The sequence below is a fragment of the Gopherus flavomarginatus genome, chromosome 16, assembly GCF_025201925.1.
Source record: "Gopherus flavomarginatus isolate rGopFla2 chromosome 16, rGopFla2.mat.asm, whole genome shotgun sequence".
Lineage (NCBI taxonomy): Eukaryota > Metazoa > Chordata > Testudines > Testudinidae > Gopherus > Gopherus flavomarginatus.
Genome location: NC_066632.1, coordinates 21,973,140 through 21,991,156, shown reverse-complemented (window position 1 = coordinate 21,991,156; position 18,017 = coordinate 21,973,140). Strand labels below are relative to the sequence as shown.

General features: G+C 42.0%; 2 protein-coding genes across 2 annotated transcripts in view; both read left to right on the top strand.

The window, feature by feature from the left end:
• The first annotated feature begins 4,483 nt into the window (after positions 1 to 4,483).
• The window catches only part of VDR (vitamin D receptor), a 94,611-nt gene continuing 81,077 nt past the window's right edge, over positions 4,484 to 18,017 (top strand). The window contains exon 1 of the mRNA XM_050925930.1: positions 4,484 to 4,561. The gene's annotated coding sequence lies outside the window, so the exon portion shown is untranslated. The remainder of the gene's footprint in view (positions 4,562 to 18,017) is intronic.
• PRR13 (proline rich 13) overlaps positions 5,901 to 18,017 on the top strand; it is a 326,900-nt gene continuing 314,783 nt past the window's right edge. The window contains exon 1 of the mRNA XM_050926012.1: positions 5,901 to 5,907. The gene's annotated coding sequence lies outside the window, so the exon portion shown is untranslated. The remainder of the gene's footprint in view (positions 5,908 to 18,017) is intronic.

The window sequence follows — 18,017 nt, the reverse complement described above, 5'->3', positions numbered from 1 at the left end:
GAAGTTGGGTGGCTAGGCTTAGAAACTTTTACACATTTTTCTCGCAGAGATGGGAGGGGATGCATCAAGATTGTACTATGCTAACCTACTTAAATCCCTCTCTCAGAAACTAATATTTGATTTAGTCATCTTATACAACCCCTGCACAGCCTTAGAAATATACTTCTTTATGGTGAAAATCCCTACAGCAACAGCATTTCACAATTTGATTGGGTGGAGGGAAAACATGGCTCCCAAATGCTGTAATAGCCCATGGAAAGAAGGTAGTTTTGATAATACAAATGGCTAATCTATTGTCAGTGAGAGAGTTATTAACAGCAACTCTGGCATGTGGAAACAGTCTGTACTTGTGGGGAGGAGGGAGGGACTGGTAAACCAGAACACTAATATAAACTGCAAGATAGAAAGGGAACAAAAGTCCAGCCAGATAAGCCAGGTCAAAGACTCTTTTTGGTTTTAAAGTGTTTTTTTTGTTTTTTGTTGTGTTTTTTTTTTTAATTCTGTAGCAAATAAGATGACTAAAGGGAGGAAAATTAGAATGTTGCTATCTTCTGTTAAGCTTGTTGGGGCATTCTGGGTCAATTAAGAGTTATTGAGGACACGTTCTGAAATATACAATGGGTTAGAATAGCTTGGGTGGATGAGGATGGTGAAGCTGCTGTGGAGAAGTCTTAGTGAGACTTCTAAAATGAAGTGCCTTAATCACTGGATTCAGCCTGGACGGCAATGTGAAGGATGTTCTCGGTTTCCTGATGTGGACATGTGTATCCATTGTCTTCTGACTTCGGATGCCTCGGTTTCTTGGTGTCCAATTTGGATGTGATCTTTCTTTTCCCAACAATTTCACTTGGAATTGAGGGTGTTCACAGCCCATGAAAATCGGGCCCAAAGCTATCTCAAGTTGAGCCCCCAGAAACTAGAAGCAACTAGCTACCTGTGCTTAATTTGTGTGTGTGTGCGTGCACACACATGTTTAAAGCTGATTTACACTAGCAGGTGTTACCTAGCAAAAGGTAAATAAGCAAGCCACTGATGATCAGTGGAAAAAATGACACATACCAGTTAATGTTCTTTGCTGTTTAAGATAGATGAATCTGGTTATACCCAAAAAGGGGAAAAAAAGGGCTAAAATACTAGATATGCCTAGTGTTTTAAATCCTCTTTGGTTGATATTAGTTATATGGGAGTTTTTCTTTGACCTTTTTAGCATTTTGTATTTAGTATATTCAGACATGTCAGTTAATATTTCAATCTCTTGTTGCTAAGGGGCAGAAAGAGGAGGAAGGGGTTCAAGGCAATCCATTTAATTAGCTGTCGTGTTTCCTTCTTGGTCAAACTAAGATATATATTGTGGAGCCATGATAATGGCTTGGTGTTAAGGTGGTTGTTTTCTGTTATGGGCCAGAGACATCCAACGTTGTACCTCTTTTCCTCCGTATGCAGACTGAGATCCAACCTTCATCACCACTTTTCGTAGTGATCAAGAGATCGCTACAAGTAGCATCTTACTCTCCATATTTAGGCACCAGCTTAGCAAGATATTTAGACAGCCCCATTCAATTCAATGGGGTTACTTGCATGCTTAAAGATAGGTATGTAGTTAAGTAACTTGCTGAATTGGCAGTCATTCAGAAACACTACTTTGCTCCACCACACCCATGATATTAATGTTATCAGTATAAACCTAACCTTGGGAAGTAACTCATAGTTATAGCTTGTTGAAAATGTGGACTAAAAAGCTCATGGAATGACTACCTGAAATATTAATACATGCCTCTGGATTCTAGAGACTACCCACCTTGTTGCTAGGATTATATACCTCTTGCCTGGCGTGTCAGTAGGTGCCAACATAAGTCTTCTGTATCCTAACTCTCAAACATTTGTGTTGATAAAACATCGGTGAGTAGCTCTTTAAAATACTTTGTATGGAAGATAGAATTGCAAATATCCAACAATTACTCTTGTGCTTTTGGTCGTTTTGGCTTTAAAAGTCAACTCCAAATGTTGTCTCTAACAGAAACAGACATTCAGAAAAATGAGTTACTTCAGCTCAGAAACCCGAATTCTCAGTAACCCTATAACAGCAGTTCTCAAACTGTGGATCGGGACCCCATTTTAATGGGGTTCCCAGGGTCAGCATTAGACTTGCTGGGATCTGGGGCTGAAGCTTGAGCTCTTCCCCGCGCCCCAGGGAAGCAGGGCTTAGGCTCCAGCCCTCTCTCCCCACCCCAGGGGCAGTGGGGCTCAGGCTCCAGCCCTTACCCCATGGTCATGTAGAAACTTTGTTGTCAGAAGGGAGTCACGGTGTAATTACGTTTGAGAACCCCTGCCCTGTAAGGGTTTTACATACCCCTCTGGCATCATAAAGAGGCATCACACCCCATTTATGTCCCTTTCATTGTCTCAGTCTTTTTTCTGTAAAAGAGTTGCAGAGTCCATTAATATGCTGACAGGGTGGTAGTTTATAAAATAGGTATATTTCCATATAATATATATCTCATAGAACTGGAAGGGACCTTGAAAGGTCATTGAGTCCAGTCCCCTGCCTTCATAGCAGGACCAGGTACCGTCTCTGATAGATTTTTTTGCCCTAGATCCCTAAATGGCCCCTTCAAGGATTGAATTCACAACCCTGGGTTTAGCAGACCAATGCTCAAAACATTCTGTCCCCTCCCCCCCGAAATGTTAGCACTTTGCAGAACATAGATAAGACACATTAGCTTAATTCTGTAGTGTGTTTTGCTTTCCAATCTCAGAACTGGGGTCATTCACCCAGTTTCTCTGTCCATCAGGTGGTAGTGTGGGTAAGGCACCAGACTGGGACTTGAAGACCTGCATTCTATTTCTAGCTCTGCTACTGACCTGCTGGGTGATACAGGTCAAGTCACTTAACCTGTTTGATTCAAATCTTTCGTGTGTAAAATGGAAATGGTAATGACTAATTCCTTTTGTAAAGCACTGTGAGAGCCCTTATACTGCACTTTTCATCCATAGATATATTACTATTGTTAATACTGCTGGCCAGAAAGCTGGGTTTCTCAAACTGGGAAGACGTTGACTTTAATATTGAATAATAGGGTACTATATCATACTATAGTTTAAATCTTGGCTTACATTAAGAATATGGAGATCATGCTGGCTTGTTCAGATTTGTATTCTCCCTGTTCTGAGGCGATATATATATATATTTTTTCCAATATAGTATCAGTCTTTGTTAGAGAGTAGATACTACGTTGCTTTCCCTGCAATCCTGTGATTTCAGGTATGGAGCTCTTATCTGTATTTATGCTCAAAATAGAATACTTATCGTTTCAAACTAGTTATCTCAGGCTTGTATGCTCAAACATGATTATTATTTTTTATTTATAATTTATTTCTCGTCTGATTATTTCTGGCCTTGTCTCCTTCATGTTCTGATATGGCAGAATCTTCTTAATATCCTAGTGGATAGAGCACTGGACTGGGAGTTCATAGAACTCAATTTCTGTTCCTGTCTGTGGCACTTATCTGCTGGGTGACCTTGATCAAGTCACTCTCTCCTCCTGCTCTTTGTCTGCCTTGTCTACTTGAACTGCATGCTTTTTCAAGGCAGGTACAGTCATTTCCTGTACGTGTTCGGTGCCTAGCACAATGGGGCCCCAATCTTGATCCTCTAGGTGCTACCGTAATTCTGCTAATAATAATAGTTCACAGTAACAACCAGGAGATGCACTGTGAATTAATTACTTGCTGATATGATAGTTAATGAACATGCAAAGGCTATTGCATTGCATATGATACTTACTTCATTTAAGTAACTGTAGTTTAGCTTGTAATTCAAGCCTAGCAAAATGTGACAATATTTTGAAACCAATGAAATCTCGGTAATACAAAACCTCACAACTGCTCTCTGCTATAAAAGCTTTGAGGTTGGGGAGAGACTATATAAAGGACTTGATCACTAACTTTAAACATTTGAAGATCCCATTCAAGTTGACGGGACTACTCATGCTTAATGTAAATGTGTCCTTTGCAGGTCAGAGAGGAATGTTCAGGGTCGAGCCCAGACTAGTAAGTTTCTCCTTCTCTTGGTGAATGGAAAGAGGAGCTTTTTTGTCTCTAACTGTGACTAAAGTTTTTTCTGCCCTCATGTAAAAACACATAGCCTCGCTACCCCAGCCCCAAATGTCATTGGTCAGGCTGTTTTCTGAGCATAACCTTGTAAATCGTTCAGATTCTGGAAGTTTGACTTTTTCTATAGGAATGAGTCTCATCAAAAACTCATCCCTGGGAAGGGAAAAAGAATTACCAGTAATTCTTTTCTCCAAAGGTACATGGTCATAATAGATCCACTTTCACCCACTTGCTTCCTGTGAGTCGTCAGCCGTGTTGCTAGAAAAGGAACTGACAATTGAGGGCTGGGGCATTCTGACTCTGCCTTCAAGTCACATGACTGCCGCTCTGCTCAGAGTTTTATATATTCTCAGTTTACTAGTCAGCTCCACCAGTCTGTCCATTGGAGGCACAGAGCTGGCAGTCGAACATCTTATACCTGCATGCTGCCCAAGATCAAGTACTGCAGGTAAATAACCTTTCTTTTTATCTAGCTTAGTGACTTACCCAATCCTTCCCCCAGTCTTGGTGCTCCAATTTTGCTAAATTCAGGTGACATTCACTGCATTGTGTGATTTTTCTCAATAGTGTTCTTAATGCAGGCAAGAGACAATCGCCTTTGTAATACACTCTTAAATACAGTAAGACTTGTTTTAGAGAAGTTTTCCTAATGACAGTAATTAATAATTACTAGGTTTAACAATTTACTTCTCTTTAGCCTTTATTGCTTTATTTCCGTGCAGTTTTGCATTATTAAATGTTCTACATTGACATAATTTCCCCCTCAAATTAGGAACAAAGAGGTTTTTTTGTCTTTTCTTTCCCTTTCTCCTCCCCTCTCCCCCTAGTTCTGAAGGTCTTAACTTGGCCCTGAGCTATTTATAGCAATTTCAGCAATATTTTCTTGCATAATTAAAAAAAAACCTGATTTCTTCCTCCCCCCCACCCCAAGGGATAAGGGCTGTAATGTGACTGTAGTCGTAGTTTTGGCATGTAGTGTCAACAACTTAGTTACTTGACACTGACGCAGATATTAAATAGGTATTATGCTTTCCCTTGTATTCTAAGGATTCTTTAATCTCTGTTAAAAGCAAGAGAGAGTCCTGTGGCACCTTTTAAGACTAACAGATGTATTGGAGCATAAGCTTTCGTGGGCGAATACCCTCTTCATCAGATGCATAATCTCTGTTTTTGTTTGTTAAGGGGGGGCGGGCATCAGGACACAATTGATATTTGAAGTGTCTTTAAGAAAACTAGAGATGTGTTTAAACCATGATGCATGTTTCTCTTGTTCTTTAATACAGAATTCTTTAGTTTACAAGTACAGCTTCTCTTTTCATTCAATAATCTGTTGTTGTTGTTGCAGGCTTTATTTATTAAATAGTAGGTGGTAAATTTTCAGACTGAAGTATGATCTTTAAGTTTAAGAAACTTCTAATGGACAACTGAAAGATTTGCTTCTTAAGTCCTGCTTTCAGACCATGACTCTAGTACGAGACATACACAACCCTGAACTTGTCTCTTTGGACCAGATCCTGCAAAAGTTTAAGTATCTGTTTAATTTTACACACTATGAGAAATCCCACTGAAATCAATAGGATTTTTCAGTGCATAAAGTTTAAATGTAAAAATTATTTGAGGTATTTAGGGCCTTGATAAATAAGTGGAGGAAGACCCTCCTTTCAGATGTCGTGGTATCCTCTTGCACAGAGGATACCCCTTCCGGGGGACCCCAGTTATTATAAACAGACGGGTAATAGTTGGATTTGTGATGACTAGGAGAAGCTCCTGGTGAATTGCCTGCTGGGTGCAAAGGTTGCAGACTTCTCAAGACATCTAGATAGATTTATGTGCTGGGGAGGAGGTTGTGATTGTGTCATAGCAGGTACCAGTGACATAGGGAAAGGTGGGACAGAGATCCTGGAGGCCAAATTTAGGATACTAGGTAAGAGACTGAAGTCCAGGACCTCCCTGGTAGCATTCTCTGAAATGCTTCTAGTGCCATGTAGAGGGCCAGTTAAACAGGCAGAACTGCAGAATCTTAACATGTGGCTGAGATGACTTTTGGAGGAGGAATTTAGGCTTAAGAATTGGAGAACCTTTTAGGAAAGGAGGAACTTTAGAAAGGATGGACTCCACTTAAACAAAAACAGAACCTGTTCACATTGCTAATATGTAGAATTAAAAGGGTCCTAGAGGAGTCTTTAAACTGAGTGCTGGGGGAAAGGAGCAAACAGCTCAGAGAGGGATCCCTTGGGGGAGGATTTATTAAAGGGGATACTCTATATCCTAGTAAAGAGGTGAGGATAGATGTTGATAAAGTACAGATAGGAACTGAAGAGAAACAGTCAAATGAGTCCCATTCAGTTACATTACATGATGACAAACCACTAAATATTGACCAGTTTAATAAGTGTTTGTATAAAAATGGTAGGAAGAAATACTAAGATGGGTAAACGTCAGTGAATGGTATTAAATGAGGATATTGATACAAAAGGCACCATAGAAACTTGGTGGAACAATTATAATCAATGGGGCACAGTTATACCAGGGTACAAAATACAGAGGAATGACCGAGTAGGTTGTGCTGATGGAGGAGTGGCCCTATATGTGACAGAGCATAGTCAAATATGGTAAAAATCTTAAGTGAAGATACTGTAGAATCTTCATGGATAGAAATTCTTTGCTTACATATTAAGAATATAGGAATATGCTACTGACCAGAATGGTGACTGTGAAATGCCCAGGGAGATGAGAGCATTTACAAAACCAAAAAACACAATAAGAAATGAGAGATTTCAACTATCCCCTATTGATTCCAGATATGTCACCCCAGGATGGGATGCAGCAAGAAAAAATTTCTAGACACCATAAATGACCGCTTCTTGGAGCGGCTGGTCCTAGAACCCACAAGGGGATGGACAATTCTTGATGTAGTCCTAAGTGGAGCGCAGGATCTGATCCATGAGGTGATTATAGCTGAGCTGCTTGGTAATAGTGATGATAATGTAATTAAATTTAAACATCCTTGTAGGGGGGAAAACACCAAAGAAACCCACCACAGTAGCATTTAATTTAAAAGAGCTACTTCTTTTTAAAAGAAGAGGGGAGCTAGTTAAATGGAAATTAAAAGGAACAGTCACAAGGGTGAGATGCCTGCAAGCTGCATGGAAACTATTTTCAAAAACATTGAAACAGAGGCTCAGACTAAATGTATACCCCAAATTATGAATGGAAAGCGTAAGAGGACCCCCCCCAAAAAGGCCACCATGGCTAAACAGCAGAGTAAAAAAGGTGGCTAAAGGCAAAAAGGCATCCTTTAAAAACTGGAAGTCAAATCCCACTGAGGAAAATAGAAAGGAACATAAACTCTGGCAAGTAAAGTATAATAAGGCAGGCCAAAAATGAATTTTGAAGAGCAACTAGCAAGAAACAAAATCTAACCACAAAAAAATTAAGTACATCCGAAGCAGCAAGCCTGCCAAACAATCAGTGGAGTGACTGGATGATCAAGGTGATAAGGAGCCCTCAAGGAAGACAAAGCCATTGAAGAAAAGCTAAATTTAATTCTTTGCATCAGTCTTCAATGCAGAGGATGTGAGGGAGATTCCCACACCTGAGCCATTCTTTTTAGGTGACCGATCTGAGGAACTGTCCCAGATTGAAGTTTCAGTAGACAAGATTTTGGAACAAATTGATAAATTAAACTATAAGTCACCTGGACCAGACAGTATTCATCCAAGAGTTCTGAAGGAACTCAAATATGAAATTGCAGAACTACTAACTATGGTATGTAACCTATTGCTTAAAAAGCCTCTGTACTAGATGACTACTGGGTAGCTAATGTAATGCCAGTTTGTTTCTCTTTTTTAAAGGCTCCAGAGGTGATCCTAGTAATTGCAGGCTCGTAAGGCTAATTTCAGTACCAGGCAAATTGGTTGACACTATATAGTAAAGAACAGAATGATCAGGCTGATTATAAAAACTGAATTGTATCAGTTGATACAGTGTTCTTGGACTGTCAGAAAACACCTGTCAAAGACTATCGGTTGTTTGCATGCATGTCTCTGCATGGTGCCTGTACAGGATCCTTCAATCAAATGGCTCAAGGAGTCCGCAGACTGTTCAGTGTTGAAGGCATTCAGCCAGGTTTATTCCTGGCAAAGCACAGTATTAGTGCCATATACGTGCTCCAGGCACACTCATTACATGTATGCCCATGACAATGGACCAGCTCAGTGGGCGGCAGGACTTTCTGATTTTTTCCCCCTGGCCAGATACTCGCTCTGTGACCTCTCTTTTATACACTGATACAAACATGTTACATATTTCCCTCTGATGTGATTAGTTACCATCCTTTACTTTGCACCTGTAGGCTCAATCAAAACGTCTCTATCCATCATCCTGATCTTATCTTTAGGAGGGGTCAGTGTGTCCCTGTATCATCTTCGGGGGAGTGTGTTAACACCATAAATTTGTATCGGGGTGTTCTGGTGCCATCCTTCTGGAATGTGTTTATGTGAATACAAACACTCCTAGGCACTGAGTACTTTTGCAGGGGCATTCCTGTTCTTGCCAAGATCTTGTATTGGATAGATGCCTGCTTGCAGGTTCACTGCTTTGTAACCAGGCCTGACTTTTTTGCTTATAGCTGGTTTCTTGCTAACTTTGCTTTATCTCAACAGGGCCTTATGCTACGTCTCAGGTTCTCTTCCTACTACAAAAAGGTCCCACTCCAAAAGATCATAAGCAAACTAAGCAGTCATGGGATAAGAGGGAAAATCCTCAACAATTAAGACAGAAAACAAAGGAAAGGAATAAATGGTCAGTTTTCACAATGGAAGGAGGTAAATAGCATGGTCTCTCCCCCCCCCCGCCAGGCTCTATACTGGGACCTGTGCTGTTCAACATATTCATAAATGATCTGGACAAGGGGTTTAAACAGTGCAGTGGTAAAGTTTGCAGACTAGAAAAGGTTAGTCAAGACAATGAAGTCCAAAGCTTGCTATGAAAAGTTGCAAAGGGATCTCGCAGACCTGGGTGACAAAATAGCCAAAGAAATTCCATGTTAATAAATGCAAAGTAGTGCACATGGGCATAGTGGAGAATAGTGGGGTTTAAATTAGATTTTACCACTCAAGCTACTGATCTTGGCATCATCATCATGGATAGTTCTCTGAACATCTGCTCAATGTGCAGTGGCAGTCAAAAAAGCTAACAATGTTAGGAACTAGTAGGAAAGGGATAGATAACAAAACAGAAAATGTCATCATGCCACTATATAGATCCATGGTACACCTTGAATACTACATTCTGTTCTGGTTTGCCCCATCTCAAAGATGTGTTGGAATTGGAAAAGGTTCTGAGAACAGCAACAAAAATTATTAGGGGGATGGATCAGCTTCCGTATTAGTCCCAGTCATTTTAATCTCTCCTGTTCATCTTAGAAAAGATATAACTAAGGTGGGGATATGATAGGGATCTGGAAAATCATGGTTAGTACAGAGAAAATGAATAAGGAAGTGTTACTTCTACTTAACATAACACATGAACTAGAGGTCACCTAGTGAACTTCATAGGCAGCAGGCTTAAAACAAAAGGAAGTAGTACTTCGCACGGTAAGCCTGAGGGACTTGTTGCTAGGGAATGTTGTGAAGGCCAAAAGTATAACTGAGTTCAAAAAGACTTAGGGCTTGTCTACATCAGAAAGTTGCAGCGCTGGTGAGGGAGTTACAGCGCTGCAACTTAGGAGGTGTACACATCTGCAGGGCACCACCAGCGCTGCAACTCCCTGTTTGCAGCGCTGGCCGTACTCCCGTTTTGTCTCGGGTGTAGAGGATCCAGCGCTGGTGATCCAGCGCTGGTAATCAAGTATAGACACTTACCAGCGCTTTTCTTGACCTCCGTGGAATAAGCAGGTATCCCAGCATACCTGAGGAAGCCTCTGGTAATCAAGCTGGTCTCCTTCCCCGGCTTGCTCTCGCGTTCCCCGAACCCCGAGCAAGCAGGTCTCCTTCCCTGCGGTTTGCAGGGTGGTTCCGGGAACGCGAGAGCAAACCGGGGAAGGAGACCAGCTTCGCCGCGGTTTGCTCTCGCGTTCCGCGAACCACCCTGCAAACCGCAGGGAAGGAGACCTGCTTGCACGGGGGTTCGGGGAACGCGAGAGCAAACCGCGGCGAAGCTGGTCTCCTTTCCCGGTTTGCTCTCGCGTTCCCCGAAACCCCTTGAAGCCGCCGAACAGCGCTGCAGTGTGGCCACATCTAACACCACTTGCAGCGCTGGTTGCTGTAAGTGTGGCCACTCTGCAGCGCTGGCCCTATACAGCTGTACTAATACAGCTGTAACAACCAGCGCTGCAAAATTTTAGATGTAGACATGGCCTTAGATAAGCTCATGGAGGATAGATCCATCAACGGCTATTAGCCATGATGGTCAGGGACACAACCACATGCTCAGGGTATCCCTAAACCTCTTGATTGCCAGAAGCTGGAGCTGGATGATAGAATGAATCACTGAAGTATCTGACACAGTCCACTGTTGGAAGACAGGATACTGGGCTAGATGTGCCATTGTTCTGATCCAGTTTGGCCATTCTCATATTCTTAAATTATTTTGAATGTTTTGTTTTAAAATGTATTTAGATTTTAACATAATTTAAGATATGAACCCATAGAAATGCTTGTGGGAGTGTACTTGTATCCATGACATCAAGAATAGACTACGTGTTTTTCAAAAATCTGTGAAAATGTGTGTTTCACTGTCACAGTATAAAGACATTTGAAAATCTTCCATTTATAAACTACTTAATCTCTGGATTCAAATGTCTTAGATTCTGTGTGTAATATAGCAATTTGTAATCAGGTACCTTTTATCTTACTGTTAAGGATTTGGATTGAAGATGTGGGTGGGTGTTGATATCAGGTGTAAATTTATGACTACAGTTAATCCTTGGTACTGATGGAAAAATCAAACTTGTTTTGAGTACAAGGAGGGTGAGGTGAACCTGTGACCATAATAACAAATCCAAACAGTTTTTACTTGAGGATTTGACTCAACACAGATTAATTCTACTCCCCTTCCTGATCCCAAAGGGGACGGGGACTGAGCTACCTTACAAAAAAATTAATCTCTCTAGAGAGATTTGAGGAGTACTGCAATTTCTGTTCTTCAGCTCTGATAAGACAACTTGAGGGCTCCTAATTGTGCTGGTAATTGATCTTCACCTGAATAGAGACATGCCGTTGGGTGACTGTCTAGTGATTAAGTGTGGGTGTCTAGTTTATGTATCAAGGTTGCACAAAGATAGCAGAGAATACTGCTGTGCAAGGTTAGACCATGTAATTTGAGGTTTGGGTTGTTTTAATTTGAATTATAAAGGTTGCATATTGCTTCAGAATCTCAGACATCCATGAAAAACCTGCTGAACATTTAACTTGATCACTATGAATCCAGTGACAAGACACACAGTTGAGTTCAATTAATGAGGCTTCATTGAACTATAAAAGTGTTGCAAAAGAGTAAGGAAAAAGACAGACCCCTGTTAGAAGCAGGTATAGTTTGCTAAGGATGGAGTTACATGCTATGTTTTCTGTTGGATTCCCCACTGTCCATTTGTCATAAATGTCAATTCCTGACCCAAGAGCAAGTTGCTATGTGTTGCAACACACCACTGCTAGTCTGTAATATGGTTGTTACATATAGATTTCATACTAGTGGATAAAATCTTAAATTTCAGATAGCTTATAATAATCTTCAACTCACCCAAATCTGGGGACCATGACTGTCATTCAGCTATATCTCACTATTACACTTTATTTCCCAGACTTGCTTGTAGTAGAATTATACACGTATCCAGGGGCTTGCGCTATATCACAATTGCAGATAAACGTAGGCCACACTGGATGTTTGTTCTTTAGGTGCAATTTACTGTTTTAATACACAATGACGCTTTCATTTTTTTCCCTCCTGGCTTTCACTGTACTGAAAGAAACTATATTTTGCAAGTCTAAACTTTAAAAATAAAAGATTGCAAAAGACTTTTGGGGAAATTCTTTATCCAGTGAATGTCCACTGTAATCCTTGGGTTCCCAGACAGGCACTACTGCACAATTAAAGTCTGGGTGACCTCACCAATACGTTATGCCCGATATCCTAATTTCCTGCAATATAAAACGCTTGCTCCTAAAGAGCTGTGTGGTAACTTATAACTGCAGGCAGTTACATTTTTCATAGCCTTAGACGAGGCCTGGTTATGCAGTCTGGCTTTCTGGGAATAACTGTGTCAGCAGGGAGCTGTGCCGCCTGGAAAAACCCTGGAGTGGGAGAGAGGTGCGTGTCTACCCAAGAAAGGTGGGGACTGAGCAGTCCTTGAGGGATCCCAGAAGAGAAATACAGGTGCAGTTGCCTTGACCTGTGGGGTATAGGGTGGCAGTGTGCGTGCAGTATATGACAGTGTGAATTACCATAAGTGCAAACAGCAGTGAAAGCAAGTACCGCAGAAGGGGAAAGCACAGAGAAGTCTTGTCCTTTGGGGAAAGGGACAGCAAAAAGAGGCAGGGAAAACTAACTATTAATAGTTAAAGAAAAGCAGCTACACAAGCTATGCAGAGAAAGGCCACTCAGTACTGAGGACTGAACAAAGACACAGCTAGTTGACTTGCTGTAGTTACATGACCAAAAGAGGAATGACTGTCTAGGTTTGCAGGGACCATCCAGCCCCCTGGCAGAGTCCAGAGAAGGGAAAGGGGGCGGGGGGGGAATCTTGGAGTTGACTCCTTGAAGGGAGGCCAGAGAAAAGCTGACTGACAGCAGCTGTGTTCCATTGGGATTGAAGGCACTGGTGCAACAGGAATTGTGGATGGAGAAACTGCACCAGAAGAACCATAGTGGGTGGCATAGACTCCAAATTACTTCCCTGCTTTAGAGAGGGTAGGATGACATGGATGTGTTTCTAAATTAGGGTGACCAGATGTCCTGATTTTATAGGGACAGTGCTGATATTCAGGGCTTTTTCTTATATAGGCAACTATTACCCCCCCACCCCCATCCCGATTTTTCACATTTGCTGTCTGGTTACCCTATTCTAAATGCTTATGAAATGGGGTGTGAATTAAACAAGGTGGACTTGGTATGGTATCGGGTTCCATTGCTGTCTGGGCCAAAGGCTTTTTGGGCATTTTCACCCTTATGCACAGAGGACTATAAAGATTACAAATGATTGTAAACAAGCTTTGCTACAAAAGTTTAAATTGGCCCCTGAACTTTGTAGGAGAATATTTTTGGGCAGTTTGGGGGGACGGGGGGAAGGGGACATGACCTGTGCTGAGGCTTCAGCCCAGATTAGGGGTATATAAGAAAGTGGGGAACTGGTTGGAGGGTTCTGTGGTCAATGAGTCCAGTGAATCAGGGGGTTTAGAACAACAGTTCTATAAGCTCTGCCATCCTAACCTAAAATCTTAGTTAATAGACAAATCCTAGAAATGTAGCTGCAGCTGCAAATTGTGCCCACCGTTATGTGGATGGGTTTTCTATCAAACACAGCCAGACTAACAGGGAAGGAATGTGATCAGAGAACCAGGATTGAGCCCGACTGGAGACCACAGTCAGAGGGAGGGAAGCGACTTCTGAGAAGCCCTGGGACAGGTTGAGGAAAAGGAGTGTTCAGGTGTAGGTAGCTGGCCTGTTTTGCCCAAGATTGCCCATTCTCCCAGCTGAGGTCCAGTGCTGTGCTGGAAAGACCAGCTGTACTCCCTCTGCGATGGGAGAGTCACACAGCCAGTCCACTAATGGCAGATGATGTTTCTGATGAGCCATTCACATCCCAACCCACCACTTCTGTGTCATGCTGCGCCCTGCTGGGTTGCGGATCCATTGGATCACCAGTGGAAGTTGAAGGAGGTAGTTAACTGGGAGACATTCATCAGATGGGGAGATACAGGGACTGCTAAGACTATAGTTAAGCTCCATGTCATGAAACCCCATCAAATGCTCTCAGGATGTGAAATCAGGGTTAAAGTTCCTGCTGTAAAAGTCTTTGCTCCCTACAGCAGAGATTTCTATATGGACCCAGGAATTTCCTGGGTCAAGTGATCTGAATATTTCATTTAAAGAGTCATCTGTGTGGTCAAAATATCTGTGGTCAGATATGTTTAGTGAGGGAGAAACATCAATTTAGTATCTGCTTGCACTGACCAAAAATGGGGAGGGATTCATTTGCCAGGAAAACTTGTTTTATACTTGGTGTTAGTCTGACTTACTGACCCTCCAAGCCACATATGACAACCTTCAGAAATTCAAGAACGGGAGCCCTGGCAGGAGTGCCCCACAGGGTTGAAGCCCTGAGACCACCCCCCTTTCCCTTCTGGGCAGATGTCTCTACTTCACCACCCTGCTGCAAGGCAGAGATCCTGAGCGTCCCCTCCCCCCTGCCTGCGCCCAAGAGAATGGGGGGTGGCATGAGGGGGAGCTCTTCGAGCTGCACTTCAACTGTAAAAGCGCCGCATGCGAGCCACAGTTTAGCTACCCTGGTCTCTGATGTTCAAAGATGCCTAAAATCCCAGCCATAACTCACTTGACTTTGCTTGCAGTGAAAATGCAGCTCTCTGTTGCATCCTAATTAAAAGCATCACTTCACTTTTTTTCTTTATCTCCTGAAATTTTACTGGATTAGTTTATAATTTCAAAGGTTATTGAACCAACTGGCAATCTTAGGACTGTCGGGGCATATTCTGCATGGGTTGCCACTTCATAAATCTTGTCCTTGATCTATAGACCTTGAATTCTGAACTCTTTCCTACAGAAGCTCTATATTTAGGGCCTTGAGCAAGAGGGAATCAGTGAGACATCCCACTGTTAATTGCTACAGCGCTGAATGTGTAAATGTCACTTGAATAATTTGTCACCAAACCCTGCTTGACTTAAGACTTGCCTGAAGTGCATCTCAATTCTTCAGGGCTGTATGCACATTTGTCAGACTGAACTGTGTATTGATTTCAACTCTTGGATTAAATTACTTAAGTCTTCAACTCTTTACCTGGTCCTCATTCTCCCACTTGACCGCTATGGGTCACAGCATGCGTTATTCTTGCTAGTCTTCTGTTTTGGCGTACATTTTTGCATTTGTTATTTGAAGCGACGGAATGGAGGGCTTCTGCGAAACCTTTCTTTCTCCTTCCTTTATTTTAGGAATTACGGAAATTAAAGCTCTGATGGCCTCCAAACTCTGGGCCAGCCCTTCAGCTAGTAAATCAAACATAGCTGTATTGGCTTCAGTGGAATGCTGTTGATTTTAAACCAGCTGCGAATATGGTCCTCCTATCATGAATACATTTGGGGCTTGGCATAATACTTGAAAGATTATTTTTTGTTTTAAAAAGCTGCATGAAACTCTTTAGTCGTGCATCCTTCTGTTTCTCCTTCATCTGCTTAATTGTTTGTTTGGTAATGACAATGAATGCTTCCTAGATACAGGCATTTAGTTTAATGGTTTATATGTATACTTGTATCTTATGATATTTAAAATTCTGAGGAGCGTAGGATTTGCTTAACACAGAGGAAACTCCACCCCACCTCTTAATTTTTACTATTCTTCCCTGCATGTTTTGGAATATGAGATGTGGGGAAAAGAGAGCTACGTAGCCTAAAGTCAAGAAATAAAGTTCTTTAAAAGAAAAAGGACTGTTGTGAATGGGGCAACCTAGTTGGCTAGGAGTGACAGGTGCCAAAAACTAAATCTGGCCAAGTAGCTGAGGAAGCAAGACACTGGGGGACAAAATTTGTGTTCACCTGAGATTTGAAAGGAGATAGGGGAGTTGATTTCAGCTTCACTGCTGCTCCAGCAAATGAAGTCGTAGTGAACTATAGTTTTGTAACTAAACAAGTTGATGAATTAATGTCCATGTCCTTGATGAATTAATGTCCATGTCCTTTCAAATCTCAGATTAAAACTAAGGGCTTGCCTACACTGGCGCTTTGCAGCGCTGCAACTTTCTCACTCAGGGGTGTGAAAAAACACCCCCTTGAGGGCAGCAAGTTTCAGCGCTGTAAAGTGCTGGTGTAAACAATGCACCAGCACTAGGAGCTATGCCTCTCGTGGAGGTGGGATATTTTAGACTGCTGGGAGAGCTCTCTCCCAGTGCCTTGCTGTGACTACACAAGCCACGTTAAAACACTGCCGTGGCAGCACTTAGCGTGGCCAGTGTAGACTAGCCTAAATTTTCCACTTCCCCAACACACTTTTGCAACTGCATTATTTAACTTTAAAGTGTTATGGGATGCTTAATATGAAGGATGCTGTTAAAAATAACTTCCGTGATGGTGCTTCACTTTCCCACACTAGTTCTTCTTGTTTGGGATTTGTCAAAGGGTGGGCGAAACTGTTCTGAAGAACAAAACTTTCTCTTGTGCTGTCCTTGCCATACCCTGCGGTTAGCTGGATGTGAATGTGTTGCTACTTTCGGAGATGCGGTGGTATAAACAAATCAGTAATGCAATTATGCGGATAGTAATATCAGTATGGAAATCATGTTGACTAAGCTAAAGGCAGAGTTCCCAGTGGAAAAAGTAGCTTGGAAAAATAATTGTTCTAGATAAGAAATATAGAATCACTGCTCCTTGCCACTTTTGTCCAACTGCATGTCATTAAATCTCCCTCCACGGCCGCCTTTATTTGTGTTTTGGTCTCTACAGACATCTGCTTATTTGTGGATAGGTTTGAGTTAGATTATTCTAATGCCAAATATTATGCGGTACACATGGTGTTTCATGGAGACTAATGGTGCACAGATTTAACTTTTTAAGAACATTTCTCACTCTTAAATGCTCTCCCTCTAGATGAGCTCTAGCATAGAGATACTTCAGAGGATTCTGAGTTCAAGGTGAGGTAGCGCGTAGCTATTTAGCATCTTAGCAATTGTTCTTTGAGTTCATTTGAGTCCACAAGGCTTGCATCCAGGGGAATAGTGGGATCAAAGTGTTACTCCCACTGTGTTTTGGGTCAGTGGGACTGCCACTCTGGTGAGATGACCTTGGTTATTTGAAGAGCTTCTCACGTTGCTCCAGCACTGCTACAGTTGGATTCTAAAGTGCCTTTGATATGTCTGCTCCCTACTTTCTCTAATATCTATATTTGGGGATAGGGAGGAAGAGATTCCCATCATTGATTTCCCAATTGCTATGGTGGTGGAGTGGATTCCCAATGGTGACAGTCAGTTTAAGGGGTAGAGGAATGAAGAGCTTATGCAGGGACAAGATGGGAAGTGAAGTTTCAGATTACTGCTGCTAAATATGTATCTTCTTTTCCTCTTCCACTTCATCCCTTGGCTCCATATTACTCTTCATGCAGTCAGTGCTCATGTCTGACTTCTCAGTCTGACTAGTGATTTCTTGACCAGGGTCGTCATATACAAGACTGATTCTCAGGGCTCCAGGAATCTAATCCTTTGTCTAGTGAATATAGCACCCTCTCTTACAGACTTTGGCCCAATCATGTACTCAGAAATCTTTGAAACACCTGAGGAATGCATGAACCAGATTGTGTGACTCAGACCCCTGTGGGTGGAAGCCTGTGAAGGAGGCCTTGGTAGAAAAAGGTCATTGCTTCTTTCACAGAAGGCAGCCTACTAAACTAGTCCAACCAGTTTGAGCTTTGCTCAGTGCAAATGACTTTTTAAAATACCACCTTGGCTCTAACTTTCTCTGCTTGGGGGTTGAGAGGATATCTGAGCAGTCTCCAATTGTCCCTGACCTCTGCCCATGTCCTTCAGATCAGGAGGTAGGACTGTCTCAGTGCTGGTGGACCTGTCACCCCAAACAGACATCTGTACCTACCAGTGCAGTTGGGATCAATGTGGAGCTCTGGATACTGTCCATAACATTTTAATTGACTCACTTAAATGACTTGGCAAAGGAAACACAACTAATCTAGC